The 11,091-nt window shown below is 42.4% G+C and overlaps 1 protein-coding gene across 3 annotated transcripts in view; it reads right to left on the bottom strand.

Annotated features, from left to right (window-relative positions):
• RASGRP3 (RAS guanyl releasing protein 3) overlaps positions 1 to 10,635 on the bottom strand; it is a 112,539-nt gene extending 101,904 nt beyond the window's left edge. Inside the window, exon 1 of one of the 3 annotated variants that reach the window (XM_033176063.1) lies at positions 10,155 to 10,635. The gene's annotated coding sequence lies outside the window, so the exon portion shown is untranslated. The remainder of the gene's footprint in view (positions 1 to 10,154) is intronic. The other 2 variants (XM_033176064.1, XM_033176065.1) reach the window with 2 other exon arrangements.
• Between the last annotated feature and the right edge of the window lie 456 nt (positions 10,636 to 11,091).

Raw genomic sequence — 11,091 nt, forward strand, 5'->3', positions numbered from 1 at the left:
CACGGCTTTTCCCATTGAGAAAATAAATGTATAAGTTTAATCTCTCTTGTGTAAAGTATAAATTCTGCAATAACAAACTATAGTTGGTAATATACACATATACATGATAAAATGTTTAGGAATGAAGTGTACTGCTGTCTGCAACTGTGTTGCCCGGGTCGTTCTCAAATTCCAGAGCTCAAGTGATCCTCCTGCTTCAGCCTCTCAAAGCGCTAGAATTACAAGCATGAGCCACCATGACTGGCTTTAATGGCTTTCTTAAGGTGGAGCAATCAGAATTATTCTAAATGCTCTGAGTCTCAAAGTTCTGTTGTTGTTTTCTTGAGATGGGGTCTCACTATGTCACCCAAACTGGCTTCAAACCTCTGAGCTCCAGTAACCCTCCTGCCTCAGCCTTCCAAGTAGCTAGGACTACAGGTGAAAATCTCAAAGTTTTGTTTGAGGGTAGTAGGAAGATATTTTTTGATTTGTTTCCTATAGTCTCTGTATAATGCTGAACCAGGCTAACTGCTTTTCAAGGAATCCTTTCCCTATAAGGTTAATGGCATATTCATATGCTGATTATTCAAATTAAAACCTCCAAAACTTCTTTAACTCCCTCCTTTTCTGCATACCCAAATACAATTAATCTCAAGAACTATCAGCTTTACCTTTTAAACATTTTGAAAATTCTTCCATCCTCTCTATTATCATTGTCTTGGTTCAAACCTATCTTTGGAGTCTTCTTTTGGTCTTTGGTATTTTTCTTTCTCTGATCTGTCCTCCTTATTGCCTTCAGAGATTTTTTTCTTAGAGTTAAAAGAATTCTTTTAACTCTAAACAGTTCTCGAAAATACCGATACGCTTCAGATGATTATTGTAACCTTTTAAAAATATTGATCTATTTAACTAAACAGTAAAATCCTATGGGATAAATTCTGTATTCTTCATGTTTGTGCAATATGCAGCACAAAAGCATATGCTTAGAAATACCAAGTGAGGCCAGGTGCAGTGGCTCACACCTATAATCTCAACACTTTGGGAGGCCAAGGAAGGCAGATCACTTGAGGTCAGGAGGTCAGGAGTTCAAGACCAGCCTGGCCAACATGGCGAAACCCCATCTCTACTAAAACAAAATACAAAAATTAGCTGGGTGTGGTGGTGGGCACCTGTAATCCCAGTTACTCAGGAGGCGGAGGCAGGAGAACCACTTGAACTAGGAGGCGGAGGTAGCACTGAGCCAAGACTGTGCCACTATACCCCAGACTAGGTGACAGAGTGAGATTCTGTCTCTCAAAAAAAATCAAAAAAAAAAAAAGAAATACCAAGTGAATCATCTTGTATGAAAATATATTCTGGATTTTGTGCCTTACTTTTGTTACCTAAATGTAAATCCTGGATTCTACTAGACTGTAATTCCTGAAGTTTTGGTCGAGGAAAATTTCTAAAACTGGTGATTAAAGCTCAAAACAGGCCGGGCGCGGTGGGTCAAGCCTGTAATCCCAGCACTTTGGGAGGCCGAGACGGGCGGATCATGAGGTCAGGAGATCCAGACCCTCCTGGCTAACACGGTGAAACCCCGTCTCTACTAAAAATACAAAAAACTAGCCGGGCGCGGTGGCGGGCGCCTGTAGTCCCAGCTACTCGGAGGCTGAGGCGGGAGAATGGCTGGAACCCGGGAGGCGGAGCTTGCAGTGAGCCGAGATCGCGCCACTGCACTCCAGCCTGGGCGACACAGTGAGACTCCGTCCCAAAAAAAAAAAAAAAAAAAAAAAGCTCAAAACAATTTCCCAAATATATTAGCCTCTCATCCACAAGTTCGATGTGAGATGGTATTCCAAATAGTTGCAGAATTTATTGCATGACACATGTCTCAGTCATCTTTGTAGCTGAAAAAGACAAACCTTCAATTCTTACATAATAAATCCACCATCATTGGCTTAAGTCAACCAAAGTTCCCGCAAATTCCAAAGAGAGGTTGAAAGCAATATTCTTTCTAAAAACATAAATAATTAAAATGCATGAGATGTTTTACACTGGTTCTGCTTCAAGGTCTGCTTGGCCCTTTTATCTGTCTGTAATCATGGCCCCAAGAAACATTTCACGGGAATGAATATGATTGTCCCTCTTGGTGCCAATATTATGTCACTTCTCGTAAAAACCAAATACATTTTAAAGCAAACTGTCACTGCTAGTTAATCAGCTAGTCCAACAGTCAAGATCTTTTCCATACCTGTCACCATCTGAGATAGTATAATGATTTTTGAGTGCTGCCAAAGGCTTAGCTCTGCAGTAGCACCCTGCCAAAGATACAGAGCAGCACATTGAGAGAACACCTCAATAATCAAAACTGAATGTGTTCTGGGTAGAAGCTAAAAAGAGACAGCAGGGTGCAATTACAAATCCAGAGTCCAGGGATATTTCTTTGTCCTACAGTATCCTTCTAATAGAAATGGGTATGTAATAGGCATGACATGACATAATATCAATTGCATGACAAGGACAGCAGAATCCCAACTCCACAGAATGGCTTCCCTTTTCATAGAGTTTTGTTGTTGTTGTTGTTGTTGTTGTTTTGAGATGGAGTTTCACTCTTGTTGCCCAGGCTAGAGTGCAATGGCACAATCTCGGCTCATCGCAACCTCTGCCTCCCAGGTTCAAGCGATTCTCCTGCCTCAGCCTCCTAGTAGCTGGGATTATAGGCATGCACCACCACACCCAGCTAATTTTGTATTTTTAGTAGCGACAGGGTTTCTCCTTGTTGGTCAGGCTGGTCTCAAACTCCCGACCTCAGGTGATCCGCCCGCCTCAGCCTTCCAAAGTGCTGGGATTATAGGCGTGAGCCACCGCACCCAGCTGAGCCGAGGGTATCAGCTTTAGCATAGACATAGTGAGAGACAATGTGATTGGATGAAAAAAGCACCTACTTTGTTTCCAGGCAGACTAGGACTAGACTTTTACTCACTGACTTGTGACCTTCTACAAAGTATATGACTTCTCTAAAATTTATTTTTCTCTTCTGCAAGAGTGCTAATGCTGTCTACCTCTGAGTGATGTGAAAATAAATGTTGCTTTATTTCCTCTCTCAATAGCAGACACAATTTAAATGCCTACAAGAGAAGGAAAGTAGAAAGAGAGGAATTCATTTCAGAATCAAGAGTGACTGGGGAGAGAAATGGATTACAGAGAAATCTCCAGCACCACCATTCAGACTGTGCACTGTCCTTGCCATAAAAAAATAATGATCTCTAAAACATCCTGTCAACTCAGATGATTTTGAAGGGCAAGCATTCCATGCATAAATGGAATACTTTCTACTTTTAAAAAAGAGAAATGAAAGCTGAGCAGAATTCAAAGTTCAGTCAAATTGAACTCATGGTATGAGTTTTCCAGAACCAAATATGGAGATTATACCCAATTCTTATTTAAAACTGTTTAAAAATTCTTGAGTAGTTTATGAGCTCCAGAAATCTATATTAACTTGAGACTTTAAGAGATTCATCCCTGATAGTCACAAGCAAGTTGTTAGAGTGTGGCCAGAAAAGGACATTTCTTCTTTACTCGTTTCATTCCAGGTCTAGGGAGTTCTGTAAAACCAACCCACCTGTGCACGTTCCTAGGCAAGAATTCCTCCTGGTGTCTTCCCAAAGTTAATTTATGTAAAAGACTCCAAGGAAACTTGGTTCAGCCAAATTTGAATTGCTGGATGGAGGGGAAATTTTTACTTTCTCAAAACAAAACAGAGAAGTGACTAAGCCAAATTTTTTCTTTTTTTTTTTTTAAATGGAGTCCGATTCCATCACAGATTGATCACCTCTTTGCCTGAGTTCTTCCATAGCTTGTCGCTACTCCTTTTGGTCAATTCATTAACTATTAAGGTCTCTAGCATAGTACAAACACCCCAGATGGGAAAAGGATAAGCAATTAAAACTGCATACACACAATCAAATGCAGTGGTCTGTGATTTTTGAAATGATTCAACAGCAAAGTAGTGACTAGGCCGGGCGCAGTGGCTCACACCTGTAATCCCAGCACTTTGGGAGGCCAAGGCGGGCGGATCACTTGAGGTCAGGAATTCAAGACCAGCCTGGTCAACATGGCAAAACCCCGTCTCTACTAAAAATACAAAAATTAGCCAGGCGTGGTGGTACGTGCCTATAGTCGCAGCTACTCAGGAGGCTGAGGCAGGAGAATCGCTTGAACCTGGGAGATGGAGGTGGCAGTGAGCTAAGATTGTGCCACTGCAATCCTGCCTGGGTGACAGAGTGAGAATCTGTCTCAAAAAATAAAAATAAATAAATAAATAGTGGCTAAAACATGCTTCTGGGATTAGATATGAATTTAATTTTTTTCCATATTATTTTCCCCACATTACTAGTTTTCTGCCAAAGTTGCACTTGGAACATATTAAGAGTTGAAACTCTGAGAACACAAGTTGAAACTCTGAGAACACTTACAATACTTTAGCAAATCAATGGCATAATGATCTTTCCAAGGGGCTTAGAACCTACTGTGGGGTGGAGATCAAACCACCTAAACCAGCAAAGATAAGGCAGCATTTGACAAATAGAGAAGACTTCAGAAAATAAAATTACCAATCTATTCAAATAGAAACTTAAAAGATGGGATATCTACAACCACAGAAATCATTTATACATTGAGTTGAATTCCCCATTTACAATAGGGGCATCAAGGTTTCTATTACCCCACATTCTACAGACTATAATCCAGGAAAGTATACTTCCAACTTACTATTTCATGTTCTTTTTTTTTTAAATCATAGTTGTTCCCTTTTATTCTCTTGAAAGGTGAAGAAAATTCTGATTATTACCGTAATCACTAAAGAAAAATGCTCTTTGAGTCAGCTCAGACATTAAACGTTTTTCAGGGTATTTTTTAATTCAAAGAAGGCTACCTTTCACATTCATACTCAGAAAAAGTTACTTTAGAAAGAAACTCTATAATAGAGACTCTTGTCACAAAGCTGTCCACATGTTTTTCCCCACCTCTAAGCCCTGGCCATTACAACATGCACTGTAAAATCATCAGGCAACATGCACTGCCATTTTCATGACCTTGCCAACATTCTGATGATGCTGTCATACAATGAACTGAATGGCCATATTGGGAAACTGACAGATAGTGAAGCATCTCCATTATTCAAGCAACTTAAGACTCTCTCAGTTGTGGGCAGATAATCATGCAGAGGGAAATGATCACAATGGACACTATTCATGGTGTTTAGAGTGTATTATACCTCCACAGGAATAAAGGTGCTGTACCCAGGCAGAACTTTCAAGAATGCTGATGGTTTTGTTGGACAAGGAGCGTGCACACTGAAGAGCAGACTGCAGTTTTCATATCACAGGAAACAACCAAATTGTCTCTCAAAGCTGAATGTTACATCATGCCATAGTTGGTATAACTCCAACTTGACCACATGAGTCTTCAAGACAGAAAAAAATGATCACTAAGTTCCTTTAAAAATAGTACCCTAAGCTAGCCAGGCACAGTGGCTCACGCCTATAATCCCAGCACTTTGGGAAGCCAAGGCGGGTGGATCACCTGAGGTCATAGTTTAACAGGCTCGTTATGGTTCAGAAATCCCCTGGGGGACTTCAACCATCTTTTCTGGATGTTCACTTTGCCAAATAGGCTGCCTCTATGTCATATCCCTACCTGAAGGGCGGGCTCAGACACTGATTGGGGAAGTGTCACCCTTACTATACCTGCAGTAAGCCAAGATCGTCCCACTGCCCTCTAGCTTGGGCGACAGAGTGGGACTCCGTCTAAAAAAAACAAACAAAAAAAATTACCCTAAGCAAATACTGTGTCTGCAGACTAAGCTGACCCTGTTTCCAAAGTCAAATGTCCATAGGCTTTGGAAATATCATGAGTGGCATGTCGCAAATCAGTCATCCATTCACTCTTTGCCTATCAGAAGAGAATACAAATTACACAACTTTTTATCACCAAAGATAACTCCACAGATTATATAAGTGCATGGTCATGAAATAGTTGAAATTGGTCTTTCTCTGAAAGACGGCATAACTAACAGAAAAAGCCTGGCACTTGGAGTCAGGAGACAGGAGATATAGTTGAGCTCTGACAGTTACTTTTCCCATGACCATAGACAAGTCACTCATTTTCTCTCGTCCTCTGTTTCCTCTTGGAAAACAATGGTGATGATACCCTCCCTCTTTCATGGGATTATGTTAAGGTGCAAGAAAGTGCCTTATGCCAGTATATATAAATGCAGGGGTTCATCTTCTCAATACCAAAGATGCATTCAAAGATCAAAGCACAGTGACTTTACACACTACAGACTCTGAAGCTATAATAATCACTTGAAACAGCAAAAAAAATCCAAAGACTTCAAATCCCATAGAGCAGTGGGAACATGACACTGGATCTGTTAACTCCAGGGACTGTTAGTGAGAAATCAATATCAAAGGAAAGGAAGATTCAAGAAAGTTAATTTTTTGGAAGCAGATGTCTTTGAAACACACAATCGGGCAAAAATGAAGAAATAAAATAGGCATGGTATCCCCGGATTGTTTCCTTATCGTCAAAGGCCCCCCAAAGCACATCAAGCATTTTATTTTCTTTCAAATGAGCTCCAGAGTATGACTTGTGGACTCTGTCGTGATTCTGAGTCCACTTCAAGTGTACCCCATGACACCCCTGTACAATACCAATTTCTATGGAAATGAGGAATTCCTAGCAAGGACTGGGGGCAATTCCCAGGGGTTGTGGCCTAGCAAACCACATCGCTGACTACTACTGGGTTGGGCTTAGTTTTAGAGGCAGCAGGCAGGTGGGATTAAAGATTAAAAATTCCTCTTTCATGCTATAAATAGCTTGATCTTCAAAATGTACAATCTTGTCAGAACGACCTTGCAGAAACATTGATAACTTTCTCAGAGATATTCACACATGGCACACTTGCTTGATTTTCCTCCTGATTAATCGAAGGTCCCCTGTTGATTAGGCACTACCTGGTGCTCTTTCCCATTATCTCCAACCCTAATTTTGACACTTAACCTAAAGTGGAGGAATGTGGGCAGCAAGCGACATTTTTAAAAGGATTCAGGAGGAGGCAGGTTTCTTAAGGGCTCTGCATGTCTGATGACCCAGAAAATCCACAGGTTCGTGGCCCACCCATGAGACCGCCAGAATTTTAGATATGCAACTGGTGTGCGGAGAAGTGTGACTCAGGGTAAATGGCAGGTGCAGGCAGCGGAGAAGAGCACACCTCTCCTCCCTCCCCCCTGCCAGCTAGTCCCCTGCCCTGTGACCCACCCCCTACACCCACAGCTCAAAAAAACAGAGCAGAGTGGCAGAGTACATAGTTTCTATTCATCAACGACCTACTCAGACAACCAACCTTCCAGGCTGAGCACAGGGAACGGGTCTGATAATAGCTTTATCAACACTAAGCCAGCCATTTAGGTGGGGCATGGGCGGAGTGGCTGTCCTCCAAAGGAAAGGAGTGACAGGAAAAATGGAGGGAAAGGCCAGAAGGGGCATGGGAGCCGTGTGCTGGAGGTTAATAACAAAGTTCCCAGCTGCTGTTCTTACCAACATCAGGACTGTCACTGAACTATTTTCAAAGAGAAAAACATGCCACCAGCCATGTTTTGAGCTTGGGCTTGGACTGTCCTATAGACAGTCCTATCGAGCATGGGCTTGGACTGTCCCAGGGGGAAACCTAGCCCTTCCTGTCATGGAGAACTCGAAGAGGCCATAACACACATTTGTGTGTAATCATATTGTGCTGGAAATACTCTCATTTGCATGTTATGAGTTTTTAAATTTAAATGTGTGGGATTCCACTTTTATTTTTTAATGTGTACAGGTTCTACAGTCAGATCCAGGTGTCCCTCCTGTCTGTGTTACCTATGGTCAAGGAACTAAGGGGTTTCTGAACCTCGGTTTCCTATCTATAAAACTGGAATAATAATATATAGCACATAGAGTTATTGTGAGGAAACTATGAAAATAAATACACTTGTTTAGCACATCATTTGGCATAGTAGGTGCACAATAAACGTAAGGGATTGTTATTAGCATTGAAATTATGATGGTAATAGTCGTAGAAGCCTTGAGCTCTCTCTTCTGGCTCTGCACTGTGACTTCAATAAATTTGCTACAGTTTCCTCATCTTTGAAATGAAAGAGTTAAATTGCACATTCTGTCATTCCTATCCAGGTCAAAAAGTCTTTGAGTCAATGGATGTGCTATCTGCAAGTAAAATCATTATTTTTTATTATTTTGCCATTAATATTTTGAAAAGTCAGGGTATCATGGGTTTTTCAAAAGAGTCTGTTGGCTCTCAAAAATATAGCAGTCGGATAATTCAACTGCTCCCATTTAGACCTTCCATTTTATTATGGGAGGCTCAATGATTCCAGAGACACAATTTCACCCGAGGGTTCTCTTCCACTATCAACCTGTGGAAAAAATGAAACTATACCAGGAACAAACCCCCTAAAGAATGACTCAGGAGGACCCCCCCACCCCCAGCAGTCAGACAGGGAAGTCACAGACCACATGGCCACCGGCTGACCCAAGGACCTCACACAAATGCCCCATACCGAGGAACAGAGAAGAAGTTGGGACTATTTTTCCTCATTGGCCACTCTAGGTTTTGTGGATTCTTCTACATTTTAAGGAAAAGAAGGTGGAGAACTTCTCAATGTCAGGCTAGCCATTTGTTTAGACAGGGCATCTGAAAGTGCTTCCATCAGAGAACATTGGTTGGTGTGGTACCCAAGACCCATTGTGTTGAGGGAAACTCGACCACAGAAGTGGCGTGCCCTGGGTCAATTTTAATCCATTCTCCACAAACAACAAGGGGTGGTAAAGGTGGAGAGAGAATAGTGTATCCTCATGGCAGGGGGCAGAGGGTGAAAGAAAATCGTATAACTTGAGCCTGTTTGAGAATCCATTTGTCACACGAGGAAACAAGCGCACTCCAGGTTGTCCTAGGCTTATCACAAGCAAAACAACTATTTGGTGAGACTTCAAATAAAAACAGCCCCTCTCTGCCCACCCTCCTCAAGGTCCATGCAATCTCCAGAAACAGGAACCTGTTTGGTTATCTCCCTGCAGCCTCTGATTCAAAGACCTGTCACTTTCAGAGGTTTACGTCATCAGTTTAGAGCTCTGCCCTCTCTCTTTTCCCCTTTTGCCTTTCCTCTGAAGCATTCTGTCTGGTGACTACCAAGGAAGGACAAAAGTCACTGAACAACAGCTCAGTTCCAGCATGGTGCCTGCTTTGCTGCTCTCCCAAGAGCAAGCGCCATTACTGCTGAATGAACCTGAGAAAGAGCCGGTCCTCTCCGTAATTTGGATGCCAGGCCTCCCAGAGTTAATCATCAGCCGCAGGCAGCACTTTCCCAGCCAGGTCATAAACAAGGAAGAAACAGCTCGAGCATCACGAAAACACTAAAATAAGGAAGACCTGGGGCAACTGAACATTTTAAAGTAATGAAGGTGGATTAGCTTGTTGCAGGTGGGGGGTGGGGAAAGTAGCTCTAAAATACAGCTTTCAATTAGTTGGAAACCATGCAAGAAATCTAAATATGATTTCTAATGTGAATCTAAATATTATTGTGTCAATCTTCTATACTGCAGACAGTTCTACACAGTTAAATGAGATATTCTCAAAAATTGCATAGGAAAAGCCAAGTCAGCCATACAACAAATTCACAAGTTATTTTAAACGAGTATGTTTTCAGGTTTCAGTGGTAGAAACAGATTAAAATCAAATCTAGTCATCAACTCACTTCAATGAAGTCTCCACTTCTTAACCTGAATCTTGGCTTTGAACCTAAACACCATGGACCAGCAAAATCCTGAACACTGGGAAACAAACTCGCTGTTTCCTAGACAGGAGTGAAGCCACATGCCCCGTTCATCCTCAAAGTTACAAAACACCATTGCCGAAAATAACAGGTTCTAAAGAAGGGCTGTGAAAACACCAATGGCTGTTAACAGGTACAAATAAAATATCTCCTCCTATCGTGCCAGAGGGAAACCACAATAAAAATAATAAGTTTTTGGTGGCTTGCAACACACACACATACACACACACACACCACACACACACACACACACACGGAGAGAGAATGAAAGAGAGAGAGAGAGAGGAAAGTTCTCCAGTTACTTACTGGGGTGGTTTTGTCATGGTGGTATTTTTCACATCAGCACTCTGCCTGTCCAGCTGCCAAGTGCCGGAGCACGCCGAGAGCAGCTGTTTCCTTCAGGCTGGGGCTCTGAGTCTTAACCAGTCACATGTACCTCCTGATAAATACCGCCCGCCACCGTGCCAGGAGGTCAGAAACTGAAGATCATTATTCTCCTCACTTGCAAACCACCTCATAACCCCTAAGTTAGCTCGGCCATCTCATAAGCATGCAGAGCAGGACATTCCACAATTTGTTTTCCTTTAGCGACAAAAGCCAAACAGCTGATAAGTCACACTGGAGGGCAGGTCACACTGCAAGTGGAAAGTTAAATGTGTTTGCGTGTGTGTGTGTGCAGGGCGGGCGACTGGCAGGCTCCATGCTCTCTCATTTCACTGAAGTTTTCACTGGGGCTCTCCAACAGCAAGAGAAAGGATCACCAACTCACACAGCAGGTGGAAGTTACTCTGTGTTAACCCCGGAGTACAACTGTTTGGTTTCGTTTTCTCAGAATTCCAGGTTCCAGTTTGTTAGACCAGCCACAAGCCTGACTAAGTGGCTGGTGCTGGGGAAGGCAGACCCTCACTCATCATCTAAGAATGCTTAGGTTGGACTTCAAAGGCTGGGCTGCTAAGCCAAGGGACTCTGAGGGGCAAATATGGGAGGGGTTAATGAAGACTATCAAAGGCAGCTTTATCTGACGAGCTCGTGGAAGTGATTTCAGGTGGCTTTAGACCAAACTTCCGCATTGTTATCTGTTGAATTGCCTCGAGCAGTTGAGATTATCAGCGAGTGTGAATGCAAACAGAAATTATCACCAAGTCGACAACGCACTTTACAGACGCACTGCTGCCCCCTTTGGTGTGCTGGGAACTTGGAGCCAACTGCCATTTTCTGTGCTGCTCGCAAACATGGCAAACCA

Source organism: Trachypithecus francoisi, unplaced genomic scaffold (genome assembly GCF_009764315.1).
Source record: "Trachypithecus francoisi isolate TF-2019V2 unplaced genomic scaffold, Tfra_2.0 Lachesis_group17, whole genome shotgun sequence".
Lineage (NCBI taxonomy): Eukaryota > Metazoa > Chordata > Mammalia > Primates > Cercopithecidae > Trachypithecus > Trachypithecus francoisi.